Source organism: Myripristis murdjan, chromosome 14 (assembly GCF_902150065.1).
Source record: "Myripristis murdjan chromosome 14, fMyrMur1.1, whole genome shotgun sequence".
NCBI lineage: Eukaryota > Metazoa > Chordata > Actinopteri > Holocentriformes > Holocentridae > Myripristis > Myripristis murdjan.
In genome coordinates this window covers 1956190-1971001 of record NC_043993.1, presented here as the reverse complement: position 1 = coordinate 1971001, position 14812 = coordinate 1956190, and positions in this window count along the sequence as shown.

Sequence of the window (14812 nt, the reverse complement as noted above, 5' to 3'; positions counted from 1 at the left end):
GAAAATGTGATTAAAAATAATAACAATAAATATACATATGTATATATATTATTTATCCGATACCTGATCGGGACATAACGTCCGAGTCCCGATCGAGTCTTCAGTCATGTGATCGGCCCCGATTTCCGATCACATGATCGGATCGGGACAACCCTAGTATTTGGGCCACACTTCTTAATCACTGAATTCAGGTGTTTCATTCAGTCCCATTGCCACAGGTGTATAAAATCCAGCAGCTAGCCATGCAGTCTGCCTTTACAAACATTAGTGAAAGAATGGCTCGTTCTAAAGAGCTCACTGAATTCCAGCATGGTGCTGTAATAGTAATGTAATAGGAAGCCACCGCTGCAACAAGTCAGCTGGTGAAGTTTCTTCCCTCCTAGATATTCCACCATCAGCTGGAAGTGGAATTATTGCGAAGTGGAAGTGTTTAGGAACCACAGCGACTCAGCCACCAGGTGGCAGCACCACGTAAAGTTCAGAGCAGGATCGCTGAGCATTGAGGCTCATAGTGCGTAAAAGTGGCCGACGCTCTGCTGACTCAGTAACTGCAGAGCTCCAAACCTCCTCTGGCATCAACATCAGCACTAAAACTGTGAGCCAGGAGCTTCATGGTATGGGTTTCCATGGCCCAGCAGCTACACACAAGCCTCACATCACCAAGCACAACGCCAAGCGTCCGATGGAGCGGTGTGAAGCACGCCACCACGTGGAGCAGTGGAAATATGTTCTGTGGAGCGACCAATCACGCTTCTCTATCTGGTGGTCTGATGGACGAGTCTGGGTTTGGTGAACGCCAGGAGAACATTCCCTGCCTGACTGCATTGTGCCGACTGTAAAGTTTGGTGGAGGAGGGACAATGCTATGGGCTGGTTTTTCTGAGGTCAGCCTTGGCCAACCCCGTAGCCTTTGTTGTTTACTTCTCCATGACATCATCACCTGTTGCACAGTTTGGACTCATTTTAATTGTGATTTTATTCAGTGGAGATAATCATTCATCAGTTCTGAGATTAACTGTTTTAAGAGGCTTTGTAATAGACTGAGGTCATCAGATTAGATTAGATCACTTTATTGTCATTGTACAGAACATACAACGAAAATCAGTTGCATTCAAGACCGGACTCTTATTGCAGAATAAATAAAAGGAAAGTAAGAATAAATAAATGCATTCATCCATCACTCATTTTTCATCTACACAGTAGACAGACCATACACTCATCATGCCAGCATATGCAATTAAAAAAGGGATAAAATAAGAGGTCACAATTATTGCACATATTGTTGTGATGTCTTCCGGGGGTTTGTTTTCAGTTCAGAGTGCATTATGGGGATGGCTTTGGGATAAAAACTGTTCATAAAACGTGTGGTGTGTGTTCTGATGGACCTGTAGCGTCTCTTGGAGGGTAACAGTTCAAACAAGTAGTGGGCAGGGTGAAAGTCCTTTAGGATGTTATGTGTCTTCTTTAGGCAACGGGAGGTGAAGATGTTTTCTATGGCAGGTAACTGTTGTCCTATTAGGTTTTATTGTGCTGTTTTTAGGACTCTCTGCAGACATTTTTTGTCTGCTGCAGAGCTGCTACCAAACCACACCAGGATTCCATGAGTGAGGACACTCTCAATTGAGCAGCAGTAGAATGACCTCAGGAGCTGCTGGGACAGGTTTATCTTCCTGAGTGTTCTCAGGGAGCACAGTCGCTGTTGGGCCTTTTTGACCAGTGTGGTGTTAACTGTCCAAGTGAGGCCAGGTGACTGGAGGGAGCCTTAAGTCTGTTTATTTATGCTCACTTAAGCTGCACATAAAGATTTCATGTAAAATCAAGCAGGAGTTCAAGTTTTCCACAGATTATCAATGATGTCAATAAATCTGTTTGTTCTTTGTCATCATGACCTCTGTATCTCTACTGTAAACATAGTTAAACTAAGGTAGTTCTCTCTCACTCAGTTTTCTGCTATAGCCAGGCATATCTTTTGTCACAGTTTATATTGTTGTTTTGTTAAAGGTCTGAGCTAATTATGCAGAAAAGGCGCCGCTGTCTCCAAATAGACATTCAGTCATTATTATGATTTACAATGCAAGGTGATGATTATCTGAGTGTAGCAAGGTTAATGATGATCTAAATGTGCGAAAATTACTTAGACATCCAAAATAACGGATGTCTAAATAATCTAAATGATGATCAGGAACTTCATTAGCAGTTGTGCATTATTTGGATGTTTTACAATATAGACCTGTTACATCTAAAATCCAAATCAATTTTTTACTGTTACTGTTTTTGCACAGCATTCTTGGCATTCATGAGTTTGAATACATTGAAACCATGACCTTTGACAGTGTACAGTTGCTTCTTAAAGCATTAAGACATGACTGAAATGAATACATTTTTTTCAGGTGGAGTAAACACAATGTAATGTAGTTTCACAGCTTTTAGTGCTGGCTGAAGAATAACTAAACCCTAAACCCAAATCTCTGTGAAGCCTGACCTCTAATGTAAAGTCTAACATCAGACTGGAGGCGAAAACACTGCAAAGTGCTGCCTGCTTCCTTTCATAGGCTTTCATAGAGCTACAGTAACTAAGACCATGCCTATAACTCAGCCTGACCATGACAACCATGCAGACTCAACCACGTACTTACATACGTATTCTACACATTTGACAGTTGTGTCTAAACTCAGAGAGCTGAGAGAGACAGGAGGGATATAGAGACAGGGACAGTCTATCTATCTATCTATCTATCTGTCTGTCTATCTATTCTTTTTTGTTGTTGTTTTTCTTCCTACTGCTTGGTTGGGGGATGCCAGGGTGCGAGGATGCCAAACCTGCATATGATCTTGTATCCTTTGTGTTATGCTGACCTTGTGTATGTTGCTTGATTATGTTGTGTTGACTCTCATGGCTGCAAAACAAACTTCCCAAGGAGGCACAATAAAGTATGATTTAAATCACTGGGCCACCAAAGATCAGGCAATTTTCACTATGAGAGAGGTCCGATTTGACACAAAGTTTGGGCCTGGGACACAGTTAATTAATTACTAATAAATTTTGCAGCCTGTTATGCCAGCATCTGCACTTGTGGTACTTATGTCAAGGTCTACACAGCATATTGGACATTGATTATTGAAAAGGACACTTGTAATCACAAACAAGGGTATTTTTGGAGTTCCTCGGGGTTTAGCAATGTGACACATCATTCCAGAATTGAGGCAATAAGACAAGACATGACTTGGGAAGCTGCCAGTGAATAGTAGGGTTGGCATCCATGCACTTCATACAGCCTTATGTATAGCTGTATGTGAATTTAGTGTCACCATCAGCTAAAAATACTAGATATTATCCATCTAACACATGTGCAGATAATATGTCTTTACCAACAAAGTCACCTGTAAATGGTAAATGAACTGCATTTATATTGCACTTGTCTAGTCTACCAACCATCCAAAGCACTTTACAGCGCATGCCTCACATTCATGCAGTGATGGTAGAAGCTGTCATGCAACGAGCTAACCTGCCCATGAGGAGCAGTTAGCAGTCATGCTCAGCGACACTTAGACACACTTGTTGGAGGATCTTGAAATTGAAAAGGAACTTTCCAATTTCCAGACGACTTGCTGTAGCTCCAGAGCCAAGCTGTCCCACGTGTCCAGGTGTGACCCAGTTTGAAGCAGGACTGGGTGGCACTTTGAAGAAGGAATGCTGCAGGCATGTCAGACAGGATGTTATGGATCAGAGCCTTCATTAAAAGACACAGTCAGAGTTTGTTCTTCTGCTTGCTGACTGGGTATACATGAAAACTCTGCACTGATAGGGGAAGTAAAGGATGGGTACCCAGGGTTGGCCAACAAATGTCCCGAAGTACAAAGACAAAGCTCTGACCTTGTTGTTATGAGCCACTGTGACCTAAAGGGTGCTGCTTTGTTGACATCATCTCTTGGTGGATAAAGTCCAGTGTAAAGCAGTGCCTCTGGTGGTTCGAAAGAATGAAAATGAACCTGATTTTGCCCCACTAAATATGCGGTGATGTGCAACATCTTTACAGAAGTCTTCACCGAAGCTGTTCCATTAATTACTATATTCATATCTTCTCTTCAAAACTTACACTGCAAAAACTCAAGATCTTACCAAGATTATTTGTATTATTTCAAGTCAAAAATGTCTTATTACTAGTCAAAATATCTCATTACACTTAAAATAAGACATGATCACCTCAGAAGTAACTTGTTTTTAAACAACTGTCTCTTGTTTCAAGTGAAAATTTGCTTGAAACAAGTGAAAATTTGCTTGTTTCATTGGCAAAATTTAGATAGATAGATAGATAGATAGATAGATAGATATACTTTATTGATCCCAACCAGGGAAATTCTGGTGTTCCAGCAGCAACAGTAGAAACATACAATAAAGTTAACTAAAAAAGAATAAAGGCTAAAAATATACAATAGAGACTATAAAGACTAAAGACTCAAAAAATACAATAAGGGCTAACCTAAGGAAAGGAGATACGAGATGTGAAAATATACATATGGAGTGAGTATGACAATATACAGATGGCGCTGAAGTATATGCATGATTGTATAGATTGTATAGATAAGGAGAGTTAGTATGAAACCAGGAGACTAAGAACCAACTGGCAGAACCTGAACGCCCGGGACTGGGACAAGGAACTAACCGCCTTGATTCAGCCTCTTAAGGAATCCACTTCCCCTCCAGTCTGAAAAACAGTGTGAGTGTATATTAACTTAGGATGTAATATACAGATAATAAATAAAAAAATAAATAATAAATAAACAGTTAAGGTGCTGAGTGATGGATAATAAATAGACAGTTAAGGTGCTGGGTGATGTACAATAAGTACAAAAACAGTTAAGGTGCTGGTAATGCAGTGTTAAGAACAGAACTAAACAGCAGACAGTTGTGAGTCTCTGTCTGACAGATGTGATTTGTTGTACAGTGTGATGGCTTGTGGCAGGAATGATTTCCTGTATCTGTCCCTTCGACAGCGGAGCTGTAACAATCTGTTGCAGAAGGAGCTCCTCTGTCTGTCCAGTGTGTGGTGGAGAGGGTGTTTCTTGTTTCAAGCTAATTTTCACTTATTTCAAGTGAATTTTCACTTTTTCCACTGGCAAATTTTGCCAATGAAACAAGCAAATTTTCACTTGTTTCAAGTGAATTTTCACTTGAAACAAGTGAAAATTGTCTAAAAACAAGTTACTTCTGAGGTGATCATGTCTTATTTTAAGTGTAATGAAATATTTTGACTAGAAATAAGACATTTTTGACTTGAAATAAGACAAATAATCTTGGTAAGATTTTGCATTTTTGCAGTGTAATCAGTCTTCCAGGACTCAGTTTGATAAAGCAGAGGCTATTTTACATGCAGTATGATGAACATTGGAACAGGGGTTTGAATTTTGTTTTTGTTTCTTTTGTTCATGCTAAATCAATTTTTTTTTTTAAATGACCTGTATCCTATTATGTATTGTGTAACTTTTAATTGTCAGTAATGATTAATATAAGTTTATTCTACTTAATTAGGACTGGCTGAGGCATAAAATCTCCCCTAGCATCTCTGATTTGATTTGACTTTGCAAATAGAGATGCGCAATGCTTTAAATCACTATCATCAGAAGCACCCAGTCAGCACCAAATCAAAAAGCCCTGACAAGGACAGCTGCCAGAGGGCCCTGTGTGATTTGCACCGATGCCATTTCCCATTGGCACTGAATACAGAACGCAACTGTGACAGAGATTAAGCTACAATGCATCTTTAGATTACAGTAATTAAACTGTCAAAGCTCAGAGCCACAAGTTCTCAACTGTGAAACATGCAATTCATCAAGATGGTATTGTGAGTTCACTTTAAACATCTTTGGAGTGACATCTGGAACAAACAGACTCAATTAGAACAACACAAAGATAATGAAGCTATGGAGTCTGTGTGTGTATTTGACTGTGTGTATTCTTTAAATAAAAATCCCAGACTGTAAATAAAAGCAGTTGAAGTGAGCACAATGTCACCCTTTGGTTTCAGACCATTTGCTCTCAACCCAGGAGATTGTGCTCTTGGTATGTTGTCATTTTTGGAGCAACAGTAGCCACTATGAGGTGAAGTGCAGAACCAAAGTGGAGCAAATGGAGCCCAAAGACTTTTAATATACAGTTGTCCCTCGCTATAACGTGGTTCACCTTTCGCGGCCTCGCAGTTTCGCAGATTTTTTTTAGTGCAATTTTGCATGCTTTTTTTTTTTTTTTTTTTTTTTTTTTTTTTTACAGCGCATTGTGTTCTGCGTCCTGATTAGCTAAGGGAGAACCCGCACATTGTGTTCTGTGTCCTGATTGACTAAGGGACTGTAGACCATTGTCAATCAATCTCCTCCGTGCCGTGTCTCCTGTACAGTACAGAATGCGTTCATTCTATAATACTGGACTTATTTTTCTACGAAGGTTTGAACTTTGAGAGTTTAAACAAGAGAGAAAAGTGAGAAAATGTTAATGCCTGTCTGAGAAAAGTGTATAAAGTGTGTAGTGAGGGCTTTTACAGCCTTAAAACATCTAGAATAATTGTAAAAAATAAAGCTGACTACTTCGCGGATTTCGCCTATTGCAGGTTATTTTTAGAACGTAACTCCCGCGATAAACGAGGGACCACTGTAGAGGGACAACTTTTTAAAATTACAAATACTGAAAAAAGTGGAGTGCAGCATCCTCTGAAGCTCCATTAGCCTTATTTATTCACAATGTGTAGCTAAAGCACTGCAGACAGGCAGCCGAGCAGCCACACCTCCTTTAGGTAATTTTGTTGATGTAGGACACACCCCTTTTTGTGAACCAACATGAAAACGTGATCAGTGCTGAACCATTAAGCAGGGTGTTTAAATTCAGACCATTGCCACACCCACCTGAGGCCCAAAAAAAGTTTATCGCATCTTTGCTGGCCCATGACTTCCCACTAAATTCTGTGCAAATCCACTGTAAGACAGTTGAAGCCGGAGGTGAAGCCCACTTTGTAACATCCATCCAGTGCTTTTTGACTAATCCTGTTGATGGACAGAAGGACAGGTATTACATAGCCCCCTGCAGGTGCTTTCACCTCCTTAGTGGAGGTAAATAATATATATTAAAGGTAAAATAAAAAAAAAATATATCACCTAATAAATTAATGTGTGTGTGTGTGTGTGTGTGTGTGTGTGTGTGTGTGTGTGTGTGTGTGTGTGTTTAAATATTTTATTTATTTTATATATAAAGGAGAGGGGAGAATCTGTGGCAGTGGAGAGAGAAAAGAAAAGAGCCACAGGTTGTTATTTTTACATCTCCTGCAAAGGAACAGTAAAAGCTGTTAAAGCAGCACCAGACAAGAATTGATATACGTGTGTGTGTGTGTGTGTGTGTGTGTGTGTGTGTGCATGTATTTGTGTGCATAGTGCTGACAGTATCCGCCTCAGGCATACTGTTTACCAGACAGACAGTGTGTTGTTTAAGATAGCTGCAGAGCGTTTCTTTTTCTTTTGTTTGGTTTTCTTTTTTAGGGTAAAAAAAAAAAAAAAAGTCTAAAACATGTACCTTTCCACTGACTGTCAGTGGCTGGTCAGATCTGATGTCCATTTGTTCATTAATCACTCAAAGTTTAGCATCATTGCTTTTCAGCTTCCTCTGAAAACTCTTCCTGTCCTCTTCTCTCCCCTGAATCTCATCTCCTCCCATATCTTCCTCTTCCACCTTCCTCTCCATTTTCTCCTCAGTTTGCTATTTTTTGCTAGCAAGTTCGTAACTCATAACAGAAAAAAATATGACTCTTACATTCCTTCCTATCGATTATTGATTACAGTGGTCCCTCGTTTATCGCGGGAGTTACGTTCTAAAAATAACCCGCAATAGGTGAAATCCACTAAGTAGTCAGCTTTATTTTTTACAATTATTCTAGATGTTTTAAGGCTGTAAAACCCCTCACTACACACTTTATACACTTTTCTCAGACAGGCATTAACATTTTCTCACTTTTCTCTCTTGTTTAAACTCTCAAAGTTCAAACCTTTGTAGAAAAATAAGTCCAGTATTATAGAATGAACGCATTCTGTACTGTACAGGAGACACGGCACGGAGGAGATTGATTGACAATGGTCTACAGTCCCTTAGCCAATCAGGACGCAGAACACAATGTGCAGGTTCTCCCTTAGCCAATCAGGACACAGAACACAATGCGCTGTTAAAAGCATGCAAAATAAGCATGCAAAATTGCACAAAAAAAATTGCACTAAAAAAAATCTGCGAAACTGCGAGGCCGCGAAAGGTGAACCACGTTATAGCGAGGGACAACTGTAATTACAAATAATGCACAATATAACCAGCCATCTTTCACCTAAGGTAGTGTTCAGTTGTCAAATTTTATTTTATTTTAATAAATATGTGGAAATTGCTAACGAGTTGATATGATTTCTTGTTTCCAGTCTTAATCAACTTGTTTCAGCATTTTTAATTAAATGAATTGAGTCCCGTTTTATTGTTCAGACTGATTTTTTTGCAATGCATTTATTAATTTACAGAATAAAAGCCTGCCTTACTGAGGAATGGCCATACGTGCAATTTCTTATTTTATTCTATTTATTTATTTCATTTTATTTCTGAGATCACAAGTCACAAGTTATTCTATATCTGTTTGTGGTGGTGCTTCATTGAAAATATATCACTCTTATACTGAGTCAAATATTCATAGCCAAGATGCCATTATTTCATGGCCACAGAAATACATCAAACAGAATGTATCTAGATGTTTTGCACATCTTTTTTTTTTTTTTTTTTTTTTTTAATACAAATTTCCTTGTAATTCAGCAGCTTTGTTTTGGATCTTTGGATACCTTGGAATTGCCACCAGAATTTACAAAAGAAAATTCTGTGGCTTTGAACAAAACTCGACCGTGGAGCAATGACCACTCGTGGTTGCAGTGGAGCTGATGACGTAAGGTGCAGGGAAGAACTTCAAGGGCAATTATTTCTTGAATTTATCGTTTGTTGCCTAATTAATTACAATCTAAATATTTGGATAAAGGGGAAGCGGAACAATTGGTATGGAGTCCCTTGAGTGCACCTGGCACACGTGCATAGTGCTGCTTTATAACTGGGGAACATCCCCTGGGAGTGATGTCCAAAAAGCCAATGTGCATCACACAGCAGGCAGAGACAGCTCCTCTCCACTAAGAGCTGCCAATAGATGTAACAGATGAGGCTAACCAGTTATTAGGAGAAAATGAGCTTTGTTATCTTGGGATAAAGAAATAATTAACTTGTGATCTCGAGGTAATGGCATTAAAAAAAAAAAAAAAAATGTAGGCAAGGCTGTTCTTGGCTTCCTTAGGCCTACTGTGGTTATAACAGCATCAGCCATACATAAAATGTGAACATGTGAAAGAGAAAGAAATTAACTTTATCTCTAAATTATTCTCAAGCTTTTCTGCTTCACTGGACAGCGTGCGGCTGAGAGTAACAGGAAAAATGAGACAAAAGCACGACAGGCAGTGAATGGGGAAAGAGACCTGGAGCTGAGTGTAACAAGTGTGTGATTTAAATATAGAGAGAATAAAAGTTAGTGAGTTTTTAGAAGAAAAAAAAAGTTTTCCATGTGATCTCTTCAGTGTAATTCTAAAAGCATGAGGATACAGAGTTCAAACTAGATGCTCTGAAGTGGAAAATGAGAAACGATAAAATAAAGGTGACAAACAAAGTGATGCAGATTCCTCCTCTCTTCTCTGCTGACTGAATATTTATGGAAACACAATTTGTCACTTTCTGATGCTGCATCTGTTCTCTGGAATGGATGGAAATTACTGATGGAAATGAATTATTATTGAGTCAAGTACATTATTGCAGTACTGAAAGTGCATACAGTGAATAAAGTGAAATTGCTGACTTTAGGAATTAATACAAAAAGGCTGCTCAAAAAGCTGGAGTAAATAAAATCAGTTAGTTTCTAACCTTGCTGAGGGGGTGGGGGTTGGGGGGTGGCGGTGTATGCAATAAAGAGAATTATCTCAGGAATCACACTACAAAGATAATGAGATAGATTTTAGGTGGAAGAGGAGGAGACCATGGGCGGTTCTAGGGGGTGGCAGGGGCCACCCCCACCACCCTAGAAAAATGCCTTCCCACCCTAGTTGCCACCCTAATTGTATGCAATGAAATATTATAAATATTGTTTTGAAAAACGCTGATGATAAATGCTTGCGTATATTTCTCCATAGTTGATGTTTTATGCACCAGTTCAGGATTCACTCCTCCCCGCCACCCCTCTAAATAAATAAAAAATGGTCGCGCCCACCATGCACGCCCACCTACCATGAGCCCTCGAGTCCAGTCTGACTGGACGGTGGCAGTGCCTGTTCCTCCTGCCAGTCCACTGGCAGTGACAGTCCAGTAAGTTCCTGTTGCTCTATGTTGAAAATGTTCTTACAGGTTTGACAGTGTGAAATATATCTGATAGTAGTGCTCAACCACATGACTGTTGTAGTCTAAGAGGTAATGTTATTGTAAAATCTTCGTGTAACGTTACTTACTAAAGCGGGGTATCTAGCTGGAAAGTAACGTTCGCTATTTAACCTTAGTGAAATGACATGACCCAGGTTTCCTCAAAACGAGCAGCGGGCTGCTGTTTTATTCATCAATAGTTGCCACTAACGTTAAACGAGAAAGCACAGAGAAAGCTAGTGCTAGCTGAGCTAACAGGCTGCAACTGCAACACAAAGTTGTGAAGCTACTAGGTAGCCACCACACCCAGCGAGCAACACACACACACACAGAGCTTTACAAGCGGTGTTTGGAGAGCCGCCGGCAACGCCTGCTGTTGACGAGTCAGGTAGTGTGTACAGTCCTGTCGCCATCCAATCATGTAGTATGAACAGCACAAAGACCTCAGGACCACTGACTACACGACAGAGAGTCATGTAGTGTGAACAGCACGCCGACCGAGTGTGAACAAGGCTTTAGACAGCACAGCAGGTGTGTGTGTCACGTTAACATGAGGGACAATAAGAAAAGGCTGTCAGAGTGTGACAGGGATAGTGTTAGGTTGAAGGGATGGTGTGTGCTGCAAAGCTGCATATGGAAACACTGCTATGTGTAACAGAAAATGTTCAGACATAACCAGCTGATGTTTAACCAGCAGGTGTGTGTTGTGTGTGTGTGTGTGTGTGTGTGTGTGTGTGTGTGTGTGTATGTGTGTGTGTGTGTGTGTGTGTGTGAACTATTGATCTTTTAATAGTTCACAGAGTGCTGGGTTGCAGTTGCAGTTCTTCCCTCAGGTGTGGTCGAGCCAATACAGATCTGAGACCTGTCTGGGTGTGACCGTAAGTCTCAGTCTGAATCATGTTATGATTAATAAAAAAAATCTTGAAATTAAAATTTACACAGTATTTACTTTTAAAAAGTTCTAGGTATTTTATAATAAACAACAACAAAAACAGGGAAACAATAAAAAGGTAATAGTGATATAACGGGCTATAGACAGGGTTTATTTTCCTTTTAACATCTTAAAAATGGCTGCTGTGACCTTTCAAACTGTGTGGACTGCTGGCTTAGCTCATAAATGAAGTACCCAGTACAATGTATGGCATGACTTTAACCTTCACCCCCCCTTCTTCCATCTCCATCACTATGTGTTAGAGTAGCAGCAGGGCGGAAGATGCTTTCAAAAATGAAAAGGAAGGAGAAAGACTGTGGCACAGCCAAATTTTTTCAACCGAAAAAAAGTAAAGATGAAGACAGGAGAAGAGTCGAGCAAAGGTCCAGAGCAGGGACAGGAGAACGGTCAAGAAGGAGAAGAGAAAAGCAGGAGTGAGGGAGAAATCGGGAGCAAAACACCAGAGACAGAGCCACTGAGAGAGAAGAAAGAGACTCAGAAAGAGGTAGAGAGCAGAACAGTGTTGAAGAGAGGGACACTGATGGACAGACAGACAGGAGCAATGGAGCTCCGATACATACTACAAGACCAGCTGGACCTCATGGTACAGTATGTTGGTTAACATATAACACGTGTAAAACAACATGGTTTTGAAACATGGGTTTCAAGTTAATGCAAGTTGCATATTACTATCCTGATACATTGCCCATTGTACTCATCTATTTATGGTCTACTGCACTTTACTGCTTTTTTGCACTTCTGGTTAGATGCCAACTGCATTTTGTTGTAGTACTAGGCATACATGTACTATACAATGACAATAAAGTGAATCTAATCTAAAAGAGTGAATGGATTTGATTAGTATAAATTAATTGATTGGTAAATATTGATAGCCTGCAGTATTAAATGAATGGTCCCAACTGCCTCTTTTCTCTAATTTCAGATATATTAAAATATAAAAGTGATGGACCAATGCAACCTCACCTGAAGACCAAATATTCCAAAAACCTTACAAGGAGCTGCAAAAAGATCTTTCCGCAGTGAGTGGTACAACGAGCATACCTGGCTGGAATATTCACAATCCAAGGACGCAGCATACTGCTTTCCATGCAGACATTTTGCTCCTTCAAATGCCCCTGAGAGTGTTCACACATCTGAAAATGGATATTCCAATTGGAAAAAGGCCACTTTTAGGGATAGTGGGTTTAAAGTACATTCTAAGTCAGAGACACATGTAAATGCAATGATTTCACGGGGTGAATACAAAAGAATGGCTGAAAACAACACATGTGTCCTGGGAATAATGGGAGCTGGAAATCAGAAACAAGTATTTGAAAATCAAAATTACATCAAAACCTTGGCTGAAGTTTTGCTGCTCACAGCTACTCAGAATATCGCACAGCGTGGACATGATGAAACTGAAACATCAAACAACAGAGGGAATTTCCTTGAGATTTTGAATCTTGTAGGTGGACATGATCCATTTATCAAAAAAAGACTGTCACAATGGGCCCAAAAATGCAAAGTATACAAGTAAAAACATCCAAAACGAGATCTTAGACTGTTTGGCAGGAATGGTGCAAGAGGCAATTACAAATGAAGTCAAAGCCAGTGAGCACTTTTCAGTTATATAGGGTGACCCAAAAAAACGGGAACTTTTTTAACAATCCAATAAAACCAAGAGTGATGGAAGAAAAATATTTTATTCATAGTAATTGAAACCTGAAAACATGCCATTTAAGAAACAATGATGGAATATTCATTTTTTAAAAAATTGTGCTGCCACTTGCTCATGTCTGCCAATGCGCACAAAGATTCCCGTTTTTTTGGGTCACCCTGTAGTTGATGAGACTAAAGATGTGAGCAAAAAGGAGCAGATGGCCATTGTTGTAAGGTACTATTATGATGGTATGGTACGGGAGAGCTTCCTTGAGTACTGGCAAGCAGAACACTTACATGCAGGTAGTTTAACCAATAAAATCATTTCCTGCTTGGAGAAACATGGGCTGGAATACAAAGAGAATCTGGTGGGTCAAGGACATGATGGCTGTGCTGTGATGAATGGAAAGTGTTCTAAGAGTCCAAGCTAGAGTGAAGCAAGAAGCCAAGTACGCATTCTATGTCCACTGCAGTGCACACTGTTTGAACCTTGTTCTTGTGGATTGTGTGAAGAAGGTGCCTTTTTTCTCTTTGCTAGAAAAGCTTTATGTATTCATGTCAACCTCCTATGTCCACCAAAAGTGGCTTGTAGTACAAAACGAAATGTTCAGTGGCCCACCATGTGAGCTACAAAGACTCAGCGTCACTAGATGGGCCTGCCTGTCGAAATCTTAGAGTGCTTGAAGAAATCTCGAATGAGTGCCATCCTGTCAGAGCTGAATTACGTAGGGCTACTTACAGTGTTCAGAAAGGTCTTAGGTGACACAAAGTTTTTACCTGACATGCTCCAGTCACCAAAAATAGACCTCTGCAAAGCAGTTGACCTAATTGAGACTTTAGAGGAATATCGCCATGAAGAGGAAAATTTCAGTGAGCTATGGAATACAGTAATTGAAACATGTGATAACTGCAACATTTCCAAAGTGATCAGCAAGCAGACTAGATGATAGTGTTGTCACATCCTCACTTGGACGGAGAACCCAAGTAGACAGTAAAGATGCTCCAAGATGTGGCAGTTTCCCCTGCCACTGGACACACTCCACACCATCACTCACTCCACATGCAACAGGGTAGCCAGGTAGCATGCTTTTGGATAGTTTGGTGGGTGCACACACATAACAACAATGCTGTTTCCTGTGCTATTTTTCCTGTTAAGGTTACCACAAACACACAAACACTTAAGTGAGGTGAGATAACTCTTTATTTAAAGAACGGTAATGATATTTTGAGTTGTTTGTTTCTCATGTGTCCTTGTCCTTACCACAGTGCTTCTTGGTTCTGGGCAGTGTCAAAGGAGCCAAGCACAGTTTCAGGCAGCCTTTTATACTGCCTGATTGATGAGTAGGGAGCGTGCTTAGTCCACTCATGCTGCACCATCCCAGTGAATAAAAGTATAAAAGCGGATTGTAACCTTGTAATGGTGTAATGTTAATAATTTAATGTGAATGACTGATTTAATGTACTTAAATCATGTATATAGGCTTAAAGGTTTTTGTTTGTTTGAAAATAATTGTTCCTGTGTTCAATTAAAGATGGTATGGTCCAGTGGGAGGGGCCTTGCCTTTTAATAGAGGGGATCTACCCTTCCTAGTCAGCCAGTGAAGGGCTGCCATATGGTGCAGACCTAGTGGTGCTGTGATAGTCTTTTGTAAATAGTGTTTTTTTTTTTTTTTTTTTTTTTTTTTGCTTGCTGCTGTGTTTTTGCCTTATTTTCTGCTGGGTTGTTGTAAAAAAGGACAATAAAACACTTAATTTTCTTTTGCATTAAATGGA